The sequence below is a fragment of the Felis catus genome, chromosome A2 (genome assembly GCF_018350175.1).
Source record: "Felis catus isolate Fca126 chromosome A2, F.catus_Fca126_mat1.0, whole genome shotgun sequence".
Lineage (NCBI taxonomy): Eukaryota > Metazoa > Chordata > Mammalia > Carnivora > Felidae > Felis > Felis catus.
This window is the reverse complement of record NC_058369.1, coordinates 40,697,688-40,713,423: the sequence shown is the minus strand read 5'-3', so window position 1 is coordinate 40,713,423 and position 15,736 is coordinate 40,697,688. Positions and strand designations below refer to the sequence as shown.

At 40.1% G+C, this 15,736-nt stretch overlaps 1 long non-coding RNA gene across 1 annotated transcript in view; it reads right to left on the bottom strand.

The window, feature by feature from the left end:
* Positions 1-15,097, bottom strand: part of LOC109496678 — an 87,896-nt gene extending 72,799 nt beyond the window's left edge. Inside the window, exon 1 of the long non-coding RNA XR_002740351.2 lies at positions 13,948-15,097. This is a non-coding gene — a long non-coding RNA (uncharacterized LOC109496678). The remainder of the gene's footprint in view (positions 1-13,947) is intronic.
* Between the last annotated feature and the right edge of the window lie 639 nt (positions 15,098-15,736).

The following is a 15,736-nucleotide window of genomic DNA, read 5'->3' as shown; positions in this document are numbered from 1 at the left end:
ATCAGTTACGCGTCTGTCTTTGGCTCGGGTCATGATCTTACGGTCCGTGGGTTCTGTGCTGACAGCTCAGAGCCTGGAGTCTGCTTCCGATTCTGTGTCTCCCTCTGTCTCTGTCCCTCCCCTGCTGATGCTCTGTCTCTCTCTGCCCCTCAAAAAGTAAAAAAAAAAAAAAAAAAAAAAAAAAGAAAAAAAAAGAAAAGAAAGAAAAGAAAAGAAAAAACGTTTAAAAAATTTAAATGTTGCCTCAATTTTTACAGTTCTGTGCAATTGAGAGAAATAAAACACCCCAGTTGGCCCAATTATGCCCAGCTTGTGACTGAGCACTAATGAAGAGTAAGAAGTACAGAAGCACAGAGGCAGAAGGAAATTGAGCATATAGTCATTGGATGTGTTCACTCATATAACAAGTGTTTATCAAGTCGTCTTCCTGTGTGCCCAGCACTATGCTAAGCACTAGATCTGAATGAAAAACCAAGAAGAAAATGAGGAGATGATAAGGGATGGTTCAGTCCTGCAAAACTTTGAAATGTAATAGAAAGGAAATTATAGTATCTGTTGGGTAGAAGCATTTTAAAACCCAGGGAAGGGGGTAGAAAATAAAGTACAGAGTGTTAAGAAAGAAGTGAGGGGTAAATGTGTAGTCACCTTCCCAAATAGGAGGTATGTAGCCAGGCTACAAGTATTCTCTCCCTCTGGCACTCACAGCTTCCCACACTGAATAGGGTTGACTTGTGTAACCAACAGGATACGGCAGAAATAATGAGTGTCACTTCCAAAGGTAGGTCATAAAAGGGGCTCTGGCTTCTATCTTGCTCTTTCTTAGGTCACTCTCTCTAGGAGGTAGCCAGCTGCCGTGACACGAGAACCCTCAAGAAGCCCTATGGACACGTCCATGTGGTGAGGAAGTGAGGTCTCCCGCAAAGAGTCAGTGGAGAACCGAGCCCTCCTACCAATCGTCAATGAGTGGGCCATCTTGAAAGTGGGTCTTCTAGCATCAGTCAAAACTCTAGGTGACTAGCCCCAGCTGCAATAAGATACTGTAGGACAGAAGCACCCAGCTGAGCACTGCTAAATTCCTGCCCCACAGAAACTGAAATAATAAATGTTATCTTAACCTAAGCTTTAGGGTAATTTGTTATGCAGCAGTAGATAACATATAGTAGGAAAAGTAGAGGCTTTGAGTATAAACCACACATCAAAAAAATTAATACAAAACAGAAAGAAAAGAGAGTTAATAGGGGTTTGGGTGAGAATGTTAAAAGAGAAGAATGTAATGGTAAAAAGCATGGTCTATTGAAATAAATCAGACATGAATTTGAAACTCAGCATCAACACCTAGGTCAGTGCAATTGTCAGGCAAACACTTAACCTATCTATCTAAGCTTCTATTTCTTCCTTTTTCTGTGTTCTCAAAATAATAACTACTTCATATAATTGTTGTGATGATTAAAAGACAGAATGGCTATGAAATATCTACTTGGTACATGGTAAACACTAGATAAGGTTAAGTTATTACTATTCGTGATCATATCATTGAAGGCAAGTATCACGTACTCTCCAGACTTGGCATTGCCAATAATTTTAGGGGGAAAGAGTACCATTTTTATGCCTTTCTTTCTTTCTTTCTTTCTTTCTTTCTTTCTTTCTTTCTTTCTTTCTTTCTTTCTTTCTTTCCATCTTCTTTTCTTTATTTCTTTCTTCCTTCTTCCTTCCTTCCTTCCTTTCTTTCTTTCTCTTTCTGTCATTCTGAAATATATCAGAACCTTGATTACCTTTTTAAAGTAAGTTGTCATAAACTTAAGTTCTCTGTATCCAAAACATTACAACAAATCAAAGTATAGAATACAAAGCAGAAGCCAATGTATGTGAACAGAAATTAAAATTGTTTCCAGGAAATGATACTCTTTTTTTCCCCTTCTGAGCAGTGTAGACACCATGATTAGAACACACATAAAACCTTATCTCAGTGAGGGCAGATGGTGAATGTCAGCTCCATCTTTATTACTTTGCAGAGAGCAAATTTCAAGAAGAGCTACCATACACTAGTAGGCACATTCTCAAAATCTTCAAGGTCTGGTGTTCTCATTTATAGCAGCAATTAATTTATAAATGGGTGGGTGGATGGATGGATGGATGGATGGATGGATGGATGGATGGATTAGCGGATGGATGGATGGATGATGGGTGGATGGATGGATGGATAAAAAATTTTTTAAGCAAAGTAAATTAATTTTAGTGATGTAAAATTTTTTCTTTTTTATTTCACATTAATCATGTATATCGTCTACTCCCCCCACAAAAATAATCCTTGCATGGTTGGCAACAAGTCACCACCAGCAAGAATTGAAGTTTTTCCTTACCAAAAGTTGACAAAGTTTACACACTGGTTGGCAGATGTTGCTGTTTCCTAGATGTAGATGTTGGTAGCATTCGAAATGTTTCTTCTATTTGCTCTTTTCTCACCAGGCAGTTAACACACTCTTTAATAAAATAATTCCACTCCCTTCAGTATGGTTCAATGGTTGAACCAACCTTATCCAGCTAGTTAATTAGTTCATAACAGATCCTAAAACAGAAACCTAGTCTCTTGTTCCCAAACTTAGTAGGGATTTTTTTTCTACAATACAAGTATTTTTAACAACTTTCTTACCTTGTGTCACCAAGTGAGCCGGCTTTCCCTTCCAATCATCCTGGTCATTCATAACATTATTCCCTTACTCAAAAACCTGCACTGGTTCCCTTTTCCCACTCCCATAAGTCCCAGATACTGTTACCTATCTCTCTGCCCCTTTCTTAGACAATTAACTGTTTTTCCAAATGCTTCTAAAAGTTGACCTTCTCACTGAGCAAAATTCCACCTCCTCCATGAAACCTTCCTCAACTCCTCCAGCCCATCAGCTTTCCACACGCTAGGACTCCCATTGTACTTAAAATCAACACTATTTGGTCCATAATTTGTTGTTTTACTGCCTACTATTGCATATAACTTCAGTTGGTCCATTCAGACCCATTCATCATCCTTCTCCACCTGCTCTGGGCTCCTGGAGGCTAACCTGTTTGGTCAACGTCAGTGGTCTCAAGGTGTAATTCCAGACTGCAGCATCAGACTTGCCTGAAAACCTACTGAATCAGAGATTCTGGGGATAGGCCCCAGAAGTCTGTGTTTCAGGAAGCCCCTTTGGTTTTTGACACAGGCTCAAGGTTGAGAACCACTGTTCTACATCCCCAGCTCTCCTGTTCTTTGGCTTTGTGGCTGGGTTATGTCAATGCGTAGCCCTAGCAGGAGGGAGAAAAGATTGAAAGATTAGAACTATTCTGGCAGGTTCTCTATCCATGTACACACCTTTGAAGCCTCTTTACTTTTACTGTATTAATGCTTCTTTTGCTTATCCTACCATCCTGTTTTGCCATCCACTTTCTCTTGGGACCCTGACTGGTATACACCCGTATTTTATAACCAATATAAATGAAATTTCCCAGTTACACTCCTATCCTTGCCTTCCTGCCTCCCATCCCCCAACTTGTTGACCACGAGGTTCAGGGCTTTTCTTAACTGTTTTCTCAGAATCCTAGAATTCTTAGGTCATGTGTGATAGACAAGATACTGGTCTCACAAAGACGTCCACATCCTAACCCCTGAAATCTGCAAATATGTTACCTTTATGGCAAATATACATATTGCTGATGTGGTTAAGTTAATGATCTTGCCATGGAGGGATTATTTGGACTATCTTAATGGGCCTAATCTAATCACAGGGGTGCTCACAAAAGGAAAGCCAGAGGGTCACAATCCAAGGAGATGTGGCAGAGAAAGCAGAGGTCAGAGAGAGTGGGAGAGAGAGCCTGGGGCTGCCGTGTTGCTGGCTTTGAGGTTGAAGAAAGGGAGCATGAGCCAAGGAAGACAGCAGCCTGTAGCAAGCAGGTGGACAATGCAAAGAAACAGATTCTCCCCTGGAGCCTCCAGAAGGGATGTAGCCCGGCATATAACTTGATCAGAAGTTAGTAAGATTCATTATAGATTTATGACTTCCAGGGCCATAAGAAAAGAATTCTGTGTTGTTTTGAGCTGCTAGGTTTGTGGTAATTGGTTACAGAAGCACTCAGAAACTAACACAAGCAGCTTAGAGAAAATAGATGCCTTGATCAAATAGGTTTGGGAACTGCTGCATATTACACCACGTGAAATACTGCACCAAAGAACCATTCCTAAATTCTTGAAACCTCCTGCTTCCCATACTTTTCTCCAGGAAGAGCATTAATATTGTGCAGGCTAGCAGTAGTGGCACTTAACATTTGTAGATGGTAACTCCATCCCAGACTCTGTGCTACATGCTCTCAATATAATTATCCAATAGCCTTAGGAGGTCATTGTTACTATTCCTCTTATTTTACACAGTGGTAAACTGAGGTTCACAAGGTTAGTAATTGGTTTCCGGTCACATGGCTCGTAAGTGGTAGAGTTCATATCTACAACGTTACTAATTTCAATGTCCCGGTTCTCAATATTCCACTCTATCTGTCTAGTCTTGAGAAATACTAAATAGACCAGGCTACCCTATGGCTCAGATAAAAACCCTAATGAGTGATGTCTTACATCTTTCCCCTTACCAAGTACACCCCTTCTCATAGTTTGAAATATTCCATGTTAATACGATTGCTAATACCCTGGCCAAATACAGAGTGGAAACCTCTTTCAGTCTGGTTTGAAAGCAGCCAGACCACAGGAGTGTGTGTAAGGTTAAGGCAACTTCTTTCCATAAAGGAACAGTTTTCAGAAGTACCTGACGTGTACAGATGTGACATGGCCACAAAGGATTAGCATAGTTTAAATATAACTCAGTAGAGAGACACCATTCAGAAGTCACAGGCCTGTCAGCGTTTCCCTGATTTGCCCATAAAAATTAATTATTGGCTAAAAGTAGCAGAAAAAGTCTCAGACCGTTAGGTGGAAAACAGTTTTACAAGCAATCCTGATTATACATAAGGTTGGAGAATTTATGGAAAAGAGAGGTGCATACAGCAGAGTTGAAAGAATTTTTATTTCTAAATAAATGTTTATCACTTAAAATAGTGTTCATAGGATGTTTCTTGTGCTTTAGGTGCATGTTTTAGTAAGCAAATGTGCTATTATACTGGAATTATTTTATTAGCATGTGCTTTAACCTCTTTTATGATTACTATAAAACAAAGTTTGAGCCTATAATTCTTCTAAACAATTTTTCTGTCTTTGTTGGTCTCTATGTTAAATGTTGTGAATTATTTTGACGTATATTAAGTTCTCATAAACATTAAGCAAATTTTAAATTAGTCACTCTATTTTAGTAGTTTTTAATGCAGATTTATACAAATAGACTTTAAAGGAAAAAAATCTATCTAATTTATACTTCTTTATCCCCCAAATAAGTAACACTAAATACAATTTTCATTTCTGGAACAGAAGTGAGACACTAGGAGGAAATCTGAGCTTCATAAGCACAGTCTGGAGTTTCACTCATAGTGATGCTAATGTTCGTTTCCTGGCTTTGACAAATGTACCACAATTATGGAAGACGTTAGTGTTAGTAGAAATTGGATAAAAGATATATAAGAACTCTCTGCACTTTCTGGCAATTGTTTTATAATCCCCAAATTATTCCAAAACAAAAAGTTCATTTTACGAATTGAAGATGCCACTCATGTTAACTCACATGAGTTTAATAGTGTTGTTAGTAGCAGGTACTGACCGACAAGGGTTCACAGGACATCTGAGACCTAGCATTTCACTCTCCCCATCCCCACAGCCTATGTTTAGATAGCAAGCATCTTAAATAGGTTTCTAACCGGGAAAACAAAGCCAATGAGCAAAGCAATAAAATGTCCTGTGGTTGACACTTCTGAGACATGATAGCTGGTTTGTTTCACCAAATTCTTTTAACTTGATTAACATCTTCAGTAGAGAGCTGACTCTCTGTGGATGCCACAGGTACCGTTCAAAAGAAACACACAAAATTCAACCTCAAAATGTCACTTCATGGCCCACATAGATATGACTACTTGGAACTTATTTGTTTTTCATCTGTTTCCCCACTTAGATCGTGTGCTCTTCTAGAGCAGGAACCACCAATGAACCCCAGCACATTGCCTGACAACATGGATATTCAAACATCATTTGATAATGGGTGAGTTAATGAATTAACTAGCAGGCATTTATATGAGAAGAGTCTTGCAGGATGTCAAGAAAGGACTGTATACCTTTGTATATGCAGTGAAAACAGAGCTCTGGTGCCCACATGTGTATTTTTCAATCAATAAGGGAACAAAATTCCCAGTTGCTTGAGTCATAAATGTGAAATCAGAGTTGAGCCAGCCCAGCAATAACTCTCTCCTTAGGAACCAGATAAACAGTTCAAACCAATCCCTGACAGAAAGAGAGTAAAGAACACCACTGCCACATTAAAACATGACCCCCTATATTCTAACATGGGAGGGCTCAAATTCACTCATTAATTGGACAGATAATTTTTCAGACTCAGGGACTCAGCAGTCAGTGGATAAAACAGACAGGAGCGCTTGTCTCATAGAGCTCACTGTGTGAGAGTAAAGAAAGGAAATAAGAAACTGAGATGATTACAAGCAGGTAATCATCTCCATACTGTCAGGGCCAGAGAGAGAGAGAGTACTCGGGATTCACAGACTTACATTCTAGGCAGGAGTCATTAGCTGAGGGAACTTGGACGTTGGCAGGGCTATTACAGGCATTAAGTGAAATGGTGTAGACACTCTTTATTAATGAAAAGCACTTGAGAAAGTACTGAAACGCAATGCACTTTAGAAAGTACTGGAACGCAATGTATTTGTTTGTCCATGTCACTCTTTCTATAGTCATTCCTTATCACGCTTTCACTGAGAACCTACTATGTGCCGGACAGCGTCACAGAGATACAGAGATAGAATGTTAACGCGACTCTCAAGGAATCCACATACCAGAATGGGAGGCAGCAAAGCATTTCCATAAACACGGGAAAGCAAATATTTTTAGGCTTCGTGCGCCACTTAGGGTCTTTGTTGCGTCGGCTTCCTTCCTGTTTATCTGTTTTTGTAAAACTTCACGGACATAAATTTGACCATTCTTAACTCCTTTTGCAAGCGGCCTGACAAAAACAGTGCAGCAGCTGGATTTGGGCCGTGTGACCTACGTCGCAAACTGCTCATCTGAAAGACTGACAGAAGAACAACAGGAGACTGACTGTAGCATGCTACCTGCTGCAACTGAGCTCTGTGCTGTCATTATCGTCTTTCTGATGTCATCCTCAGAGAGAATCCTGTACATTAGCATCCAACGTCTCACCCCCTCTTCTGCCTGGAAAACGTGAGGGCAAGTGCACCCGACGTAAATACATCTGCTTCCTCCTTCTCCCTTGCTGTCACAACCTCAGTTTGTTCACAGAGGCAATGTCGCTGGCTAAATACTTCTTTCTCAGGCTTCCTCCGAGTAACAAGTGGCCTTGGGTACAGTTCTGGGCCACCAGGCTATGAGCAAAACACGTCTTGAGTTTCTGGGCATATTTTTGCTTGCCTAATGAAAGAAGAAGATGCCATCCATTGTCCCTTGTTCCTTCTTGCACTTACAGATGGTATGTGGGGTGACAGTAACCATCTTGTCACCAAAAGGCAACCAGAATGAGAGGAGGGCCAAAGGATTCACAGATAAGCTATCCTTTAGATTGCTGAGGCTCTGAGCCAACCAGTGTGAGTAAGAATGCTCTCTCCAAATACCCCTGCATAGTTTGTAGGCCACTTTCAATTGGCTTTTCTGTCACTAGTTGCTAAAAGCATTCTTGGTGAGGTAAGGTTCATCGTCTGCCCAGCACACCCCCCGTGGCAACCCTGGAATGGAGTGAGAGTTTCCTGGGTTCCTCTAGCTTAACTACCACTCCCACCACCACCATCATCACCAGCACCACCATTAATGATTATTGAACATTTACCTGTATCATCTTATTTTTATTATCTAATTACTTATCAATTCTTACCTAATTTACTAGGTAATTATTATTTAATAATCAAAGCTGTTGCCTAATTATTATCTAATTATCAAATATCTGTGTATTATCTAGTATCACAACAACACTGAGGCAGAAGCTGTTACTGTCCTTACTCTGAGGTGAGGGAACTGAGCCACAAGGAGTAATTTGTTTAAGATCTCACAGCTAGTAAGTGACCAACCTAGGATTTGGACCAGTCTGATGCCTGAGGCCTTACACGTAATGCCTGTACTTCATTTCTTCAACTGTCACAGAGAAGCCAACACAAATCATAAGTATAAAGTGTTCAGTTCTGCAGTCTGCAGTCTCGTGTCTCATTTGAGAGCATTAGCCACAGTGACCCTGGTTCTCGGGCACATCCCAGAAATAAGCCTCAGCTTGTGAAATTAGCAAAGTTGAACAAGGCTGTCGTTTATTTTCCTTTTTTTCCTCAGCGTTAGAAATTCCTGTCAGTGGGAACACACAGTTTCCCAGACGTTGACAGCTCAACTTTTGAGCATTTGAAAATTACCATTATTAGTTTTAGCATGTGAGCGATTTCTTCCAGACTCATGGTTGGCAGGATTTTTCTTAATCTTTTAACGAATGATGGGATGACATTTTTGTTTGTTTGTTTCCAAAGTTCCTCCAAGATTCCATCACTAGTAAGACACCTGAATTTTAAAAATGTTTTATTACAAAAAATAAGCCATCAGTTGAATCATCCTGTATTTTTATCCTCTTTATTTTGATGCTACAAGGTTGGTCATAAAGATAAAAGAAAGAAGTTGAAAGTCATTAATATTCATTTTTCTCAGACATTAAATAATCAGTGTTCTGAAGAATCTGGCAGGTAGGTTAGTTTGAGTGTTCTTCTTCTCTTTAACTCTTGGCTGATCATTATCCTTGTCATATGAAAACAAAGTGAATGTTAATTTACATAGCTTTATCTGGGGCTAGTGCACAAAGATATAAAATAAATACTAATATTGATAACCATCGTCATCATCATCCTAGCAGAGCCTTAGATGAAGTCCCAGGTAATATTATAAACAGTTGACACCTTATCTCTTTTTTACTGTGATAAAATACGTATAACAAAATTAATCATCTGGACCATTTTTAAATGTACAGTTCATTGCCACTGAGTACATTCAAATTATTGTACAACCATTACCAATATCCATATCCAGAAGTTTTTCATCTTCCCAAACTGAAACTCTGTTTCAGGGTGGCTCAGTTGGTTGAGCATCCGACTTAGGCTCAGGTCATGAGTTCGAGAGCCCCACATCAGGCTCTCTGCTGTCAGCACCGAGCCTACTTAGGATCCTCTGTCCTCCTTTGTCTCTGCCCCTCCTCCTCTTGCACGTGTTCTTTCTTTCTCTTTCTCTCAAAAAATAAATAAATATTTAAAAAACAAAGTAGTGGACTGCCTGGGTGGCTCAGTCAGTTAAGCATCCAACTTCAGCTCAGGTCATGATCTCACGGTTTGTGACTTCGAGCCCCACATCCTGCTCTGTGCTGACAACTCAGAGCCCGGAGCCTGCTTCCGATTCTGTGTCTCCCTTTCTCTCTGCCCCTCCCCCATCTCATGCTCTGTCTTTTTCCCTCTCTCAAAAATAAGTAAGCATTAAAACAATTTTTTTTTAAAAAGTAGAATTGCTGGATCACATCGTAATTCTCTGTGTTATTTTTTGAGGAACCCCCGTACTGTTTTCCATGGCAGCCACACCGTTTTACATTCCCAACAAACAGAGCCCAGGATTCCAATTTTTCCAGATCCTTGTCAGTACTTATTTTCTGTTTTTTGGGTTTTTTTTTTTTAAATAATAGCTACCTTAATGAGTATGAGGGGCGAGGGATTATTTTTGTCTCCATTTTGTAAGTAAGGAAACCAAGGCACAGAGACATAATATAGCCTGCAAAGGGTCCCATATTTATTATGTAGAACTGGGATTCACAGCCAGTAGTTGGTGGCCCAGAGGCCACACTCTTCTCCACTGACTTTTAAAACCAGCAGCAGCTATCACGTAATGAGCATTATTATGTGCCGGGCATGGCACTGAGCATTTTACATGAATTATTTCATCTCATCCTCACAACTAACCTGCAAGCACGTCCTTGTTATTGTCTCTACTTTTCTAACAAGGAATATGAAAAGAAGTTAAGTATCTTGTTCAGGGTTCCTCAGCTAGTCAATGACAGAGGTGGGATTCTAATCCAGGTCTCTGAATCCAGGACTTGAACAACTGATCTCTAGCTCATATTTAGTTTTAGATAAAGGATCGTCCCATCAAATTCTGTATCTTTCTCTGTGCCCTCCGTAGAGATATTTTCCCCTCCCTAGAGTTAATCGAAGTCCTTCCAATTGTATTTCATAGTGATATGGATCTGTTCATTGTCTCAGGGAGGCTTATGCTGGCATTTGAATGCAGTTCCTCAAGGCTTTCCAGTGAGCTCAGTAAGTTGAAACATGCACGCCGAATATAACATTCCTTCCCAGGTAGAGTAAGTTGCCAGGACCCAACCTTTCATGGAAGGGCTGTGACTCTCAAAAAGCCTCTCTCATTTACCACTTATTCCTTCCCACTTACCTAGTTGTTGTTCTAAACATATTTTCTTCCAAGTCGTAATGCTGAAAAGATACTTTTTTGCACAGCACCTCTTACCAACTCCTTCTTCAACCTATTGTCATGTCTTTGGGACAGGTGCGCAAATGTTACCACCTGTCCTCTTTGCTGTTCACTCAGCCTAGATTCAAATCCACTAGGCCACTTAATAGATGTTTTACTTTGAATGAGCTAGTTTAACCTCACTTGACATCAGTGTCTCCATCTATAATGCATGAATAAAAAGTCTCTGTGTCATAGGATTTTTAAAGGATAAATGAGATCATATTCATAAAAAAATTAGCATGATACTTGGCAAGTAGTAAACTCTCTTTAAATTGTAGCTGTTCTCTTAAATCTCACCAACCAGATCATAGCATTCCAAGAGCAGAAATTGATTCTTACTGACACACCCAGCATGGAGCCTTACACATAGTAGATGATCAAGGAATCTTTCTGGATGACAGTTGTTCATTATTTTGATGGGATGGCCATGACATTTTCAACATTGTGACTCCAGAATCACAAAGTTTCAAGAGGAAGGAACAGGAAAGACAAGGGTAAGGAGGGCAAAGAGGCTGGGGGAGGCAGGCACAGAAGACAGGCACACACAGGAATTTCAGAAGTCATCGTCCTGTGAGATCCAAGCTTAAGGAGCACTCACACTTCACGCCAAAAGAAGTTGGCTAGCGTCTCTGTGTGAAGAGACGGATTGTTGAGCAAGGACCTGCATGTCTAAACCATTCCAGCATCTTGCCCACCTGAGGAGTTGTCCTGACTCTTCTCACCAGTGATTATTCTGCTTTTCCACACCCACACGCTGGGAAATTTCTCCTCTCTAGGACATCCTAGGCCAAATCATCTCCGTTTGTACTTTGAATGCAGTCAGGCCTGGAAGCCTTTTGCTTGTAATTGGAATGTTGTAGGGTTGTATTAGAAAGCCTGCCCAGTACTTACATCACTGCTGGAATTTGAACTCTATTTCTTTATACTTGTTGTTTTAGACCTGAGCTGCCCAGTATAGTAGCCACTATACACAGGCGCCTATTTAATGTAAATTAATTAAAATTAAATGAAATTTAAAACTCAGTTTCATCAGCCATATGGCATGCACTCAATCGCCACATCTGGCTAGTGATTATTATATTGAACAGAGCCAGATATAGACCATTTATGTCATCACAGAAAGTCCTATTGCAGAATTGCTCTAGAAAATAAGATCAAGCATCGTAAAGCAAGTAATTCTCATGAAAAATTGTGTCGTAGCTATGTGAGAATCAGGGGGATCTGTTACTCTTTAGGTACACTCTGTGGGTTTTAAAACATGTTGTAAATTCTTTGACCCACAACCCATCAAAATGTGGAATCTAACTTCCCTTTCTCGCCACAGCCCCAGCTGACACCCTGCTTAAACTCTAGACGTGGGAGCCTCTGCAGACTCTAGCCTCTGGGCCACCCCAGCTAATACTAGGTGGAGCAGAGACAAGATGTTCCCATGATACCCCACAGATCCCTGAGCCGAATGATGTTTTTGTTTTAAGCCTCCATGTTTACGGTGCTTCGTTACCCATAAATAAAAATTTGAACGTAAATATTCCCCAAAAAACAGCACATTTTAAATGCAGTATCAGTAGTGAAGTATCTTTAATGAAGTTCAGTCCACAATGAAAAGATGTTTGAGAAAGTGTGAGAATCGTCTTCAGTGCCTAACTTCAATATCATTGGTAAGAACATGAGACAGACCAAAAGAGTAGGAAACTTACAATGCACTTTAAGAAATGATAACCACCCCTCCCTTCCAACTACATCAACTTCAGCCCCACTCTCGGTGGCTAAAAAAAAAATGGCAACATATTTGTGCTTGTTCCTCGGATGTCAGAACTTCCAATTCATCGTCGGCTCTACAATTCTATCTAGGTGTTACAGTCTGGTAAGAAGACTTGTCTTGGTATTATATCTGCATAGAACCCTTGATGATTTTAATATTACATGTGATCATTTAAACAAAATGACAAAGATTACTAGGATGCTTTGATTCTTGAGTTACATTAAACTGAAAATGTTCACTGTCCATGTAAAAATTATGCTTCTTAATCTGCTTTTAATTTTGATTTATTTCTATTTCCCCGCAAGCAGCCCTTAAATTAAAAAAAAAAAAAAAAAAAACCATGTCCAAGCAGCTTATTTGGAAGTGTAGGATAGAGAAATAAACACAGAAAAATGAATGAGACCAAATACATGGATGCATTATTGACAATACTAACAACCACTAGGCGAAACTGGATGCTTAATCCTATGGGGCTTTCAAAGAAGCTAGATGAATGAAATGCATCTCAGGTCCATCCACCCCAGATGACTGAAGAAGGAAGCATTTACCTTTGACTCCTATTCTCTGTGGATCAATTATTTCCCCATACACTGCGCCTGAATGAGTGCCAAGTGGATTGCCAAGGGCATCCCACACCACAGCATGAGAGAAATTCTAGAACAGAAAACAGGAGACATGCATTGGAAGCCCAAAATAAAGCACTGTCAAATAAAGCCCCGAAATAAAGCTGGCTGAGGTATGAGTGGAACCACCACTTATCACAGATGGGCTAAAATAAGAGGTGAAGATAAGAATAGATAAGAAGTTCTGAGGTGATACACACAACGCGTGTGCTCCGATCTACCCTTTGAACCACTCTGCTATGTGTTTACTCTCTCAGTTCAAATAATTACGTAGCTTCTTTAAAGTGGCAGACACCATAATTTCAGCCAAGACTTAATCCAAGAGGGCTAGTGAACCAGCCTAAATGACAGCTGCAGCCAGTCCTGAGGCTAGAATTAATATTCAGTAGATCTCTTTCCACCAACCATTCTGTATATCCTTCACCCTTGGCTAGCACTTCACCAGGCATGGTTGCCTGGTAAGGACTCAAATACCTACTGTAGTTTCCTTGTCACTGTGGGACTGGTTATTGCACTTTCCTGTATACCATCATCAAGAGGTATGGAAACAGCAAGAGACACCCCTAGTGAATGCCCTGGGTTTCAGGTTTACTTCTCCCTGCCCCCATTATGCAGTAGCACCTCTAGCTTCTCATGGTGATGAAAGTCACTTACACTGACTATGACAGTGATTCTTTCTTCTGCCTTCTGGCCTACCGTCATAAGAAATTGCAAGTAACCCACACCTCAGTCAGACAACTGAGTTATTTGAACACATTTCGCCTAACTGATCCTTTCGGATAAGCATATCCTTTCACCACACTTAATTTGCAGAGGAAGCATGCAAAATAAAGGCATACAAGGATAGAATAGGATTTGAGAAAAATGGATGTTCAGACACAGACCTGCTAATTTCTCACTGCTCATGCAACGAATCCGTCTCATCCCGCGTGTGTACTGCCTGTTCAAGTTTCAGAATTTGCATCCGTCTGCAAAGGAGCAGCCATCTGAGTGGAAATGAACAGCCAAAAAATCTGTTGTGAAGCTGCAGGCCATAGTAAGCATACTGGTCTTACTTGGTATGCTTATTTAAGATGGCTTTCAGCATAGTGAGGAGACGTAAATAGCATCCCTTGGCACTATCCAGGTAGGAGAGTACACTGGTGTATTTTACAGTAATTTTCCACGCTAAAGATTGCAGTAGAAACCCATCACAGCAGATGCCTCGTTTTGCTCTGCATCCTGTTAGCATTGCTTGCTTCCTATTCTAGTCACAGCTTCAGTGGACAGCTCCCCCCTCCTTGTGCTGTCAAGGGACACTCATCTCAAGTGCATGGCCACACCTCATACCCTACCTTAACACCTCCTGTGTCAGGGCTCGACTCTCCTGGACCCACAGCAAGCCCAGCCCCTAAGTGTGGGGAAGTTAATACCCTCGGGAACCACCCTCATCCAAGAAGGGTTGAGAGCTAATAGATAAATGTTCTAGCTTCCCATCTTTGGAGTAAATAATTCTGGGAAGCATTCCACATGTATCTCAGCTGTTCCAGTACAATCATTGTCCCATTTCCAAGAGTGACAGCCTCCATGACTGCTGTTGGGTTTTGTTTCTTCCCTGTTTTACTCTCCTCATTCACTCACTCTTGATCTTGGGGTCACCTCCTACATAAAAAATCTGAAACTTATTTTGGAAAAAGAGATTTATCAGGGATAAATAGAGGCATTTTGCTGATAAAGAGGTCAGTTCTCTAAGAAGACTAAAAAGTTATAAACATATATGCATCTAACAGCAGTGTGAAACGGGGGCAAAAAGATAACACTGCAAAGATAAATAAATCAATTATTATGAGTAAAGACTTTAATACCTTCTTTTGGTAATTGGAAGATCAAGCAGGCAGAAACTTTGTGGCATATAGTGGATGTGACCAGCACTCTCAGCCTGCTTGACACCTACAGAATGCTCCAGCCAACAACAGCAGAATGCACATTCTTTTCAATCTTGTGAAAGATTTGCCAAGGAAAACCACATTCCGAGCCATAAAGCCAAACCTTAACAAATTTATGTTCTCAGATCATGACAAAATTAACAAATAACAAAACCCCCAAATACTTGAAGATTAAATAACACACTTGTAAATAACACCTAGTAAGAAGAAGAGGGGGGGAGCAGTGCAGAAGAATGAGAAGGAGAAGGAGGAAGAGGAGGAGAGGGGAGAGGAAGGGGAAGAGAAGGGGGGCGGAGGAGGAGGAGAAGAACTTGTTTCATAAGAAAGTTTAAAATATTTTGAGCCAAATAAAAAATGAAAATACAGCTAATTAAAATTTATGGAGTTCTTTGAAGGCTGTGCTTAGAGAGAAATTCGTGGCATTCAATGCATATATTAAGAAGTAGAATAATCTAAGATCAATCATTTAAGTTTTCATGTCAGGAAACTAGAGAAAGAGGAACAATTTAAGCCTAAATGAAGCAGAAAAAAAGAACAGAAGTAACAAAAATGAGAGAAATCATTGAAATTGAAAACAGGAAAATAATAGAACCCACAAAAACAAAACCTGGTTTTTTGAAAAGATCAAATTGACAACCCTCTAACTAGGAAAACCAAGGAAAAAGAAAGAAGATACAAATTACTAATATCACAAATGAAAGAAAAACCATTATTACTGATACCATGGACATTAAATGTATAATCAAGA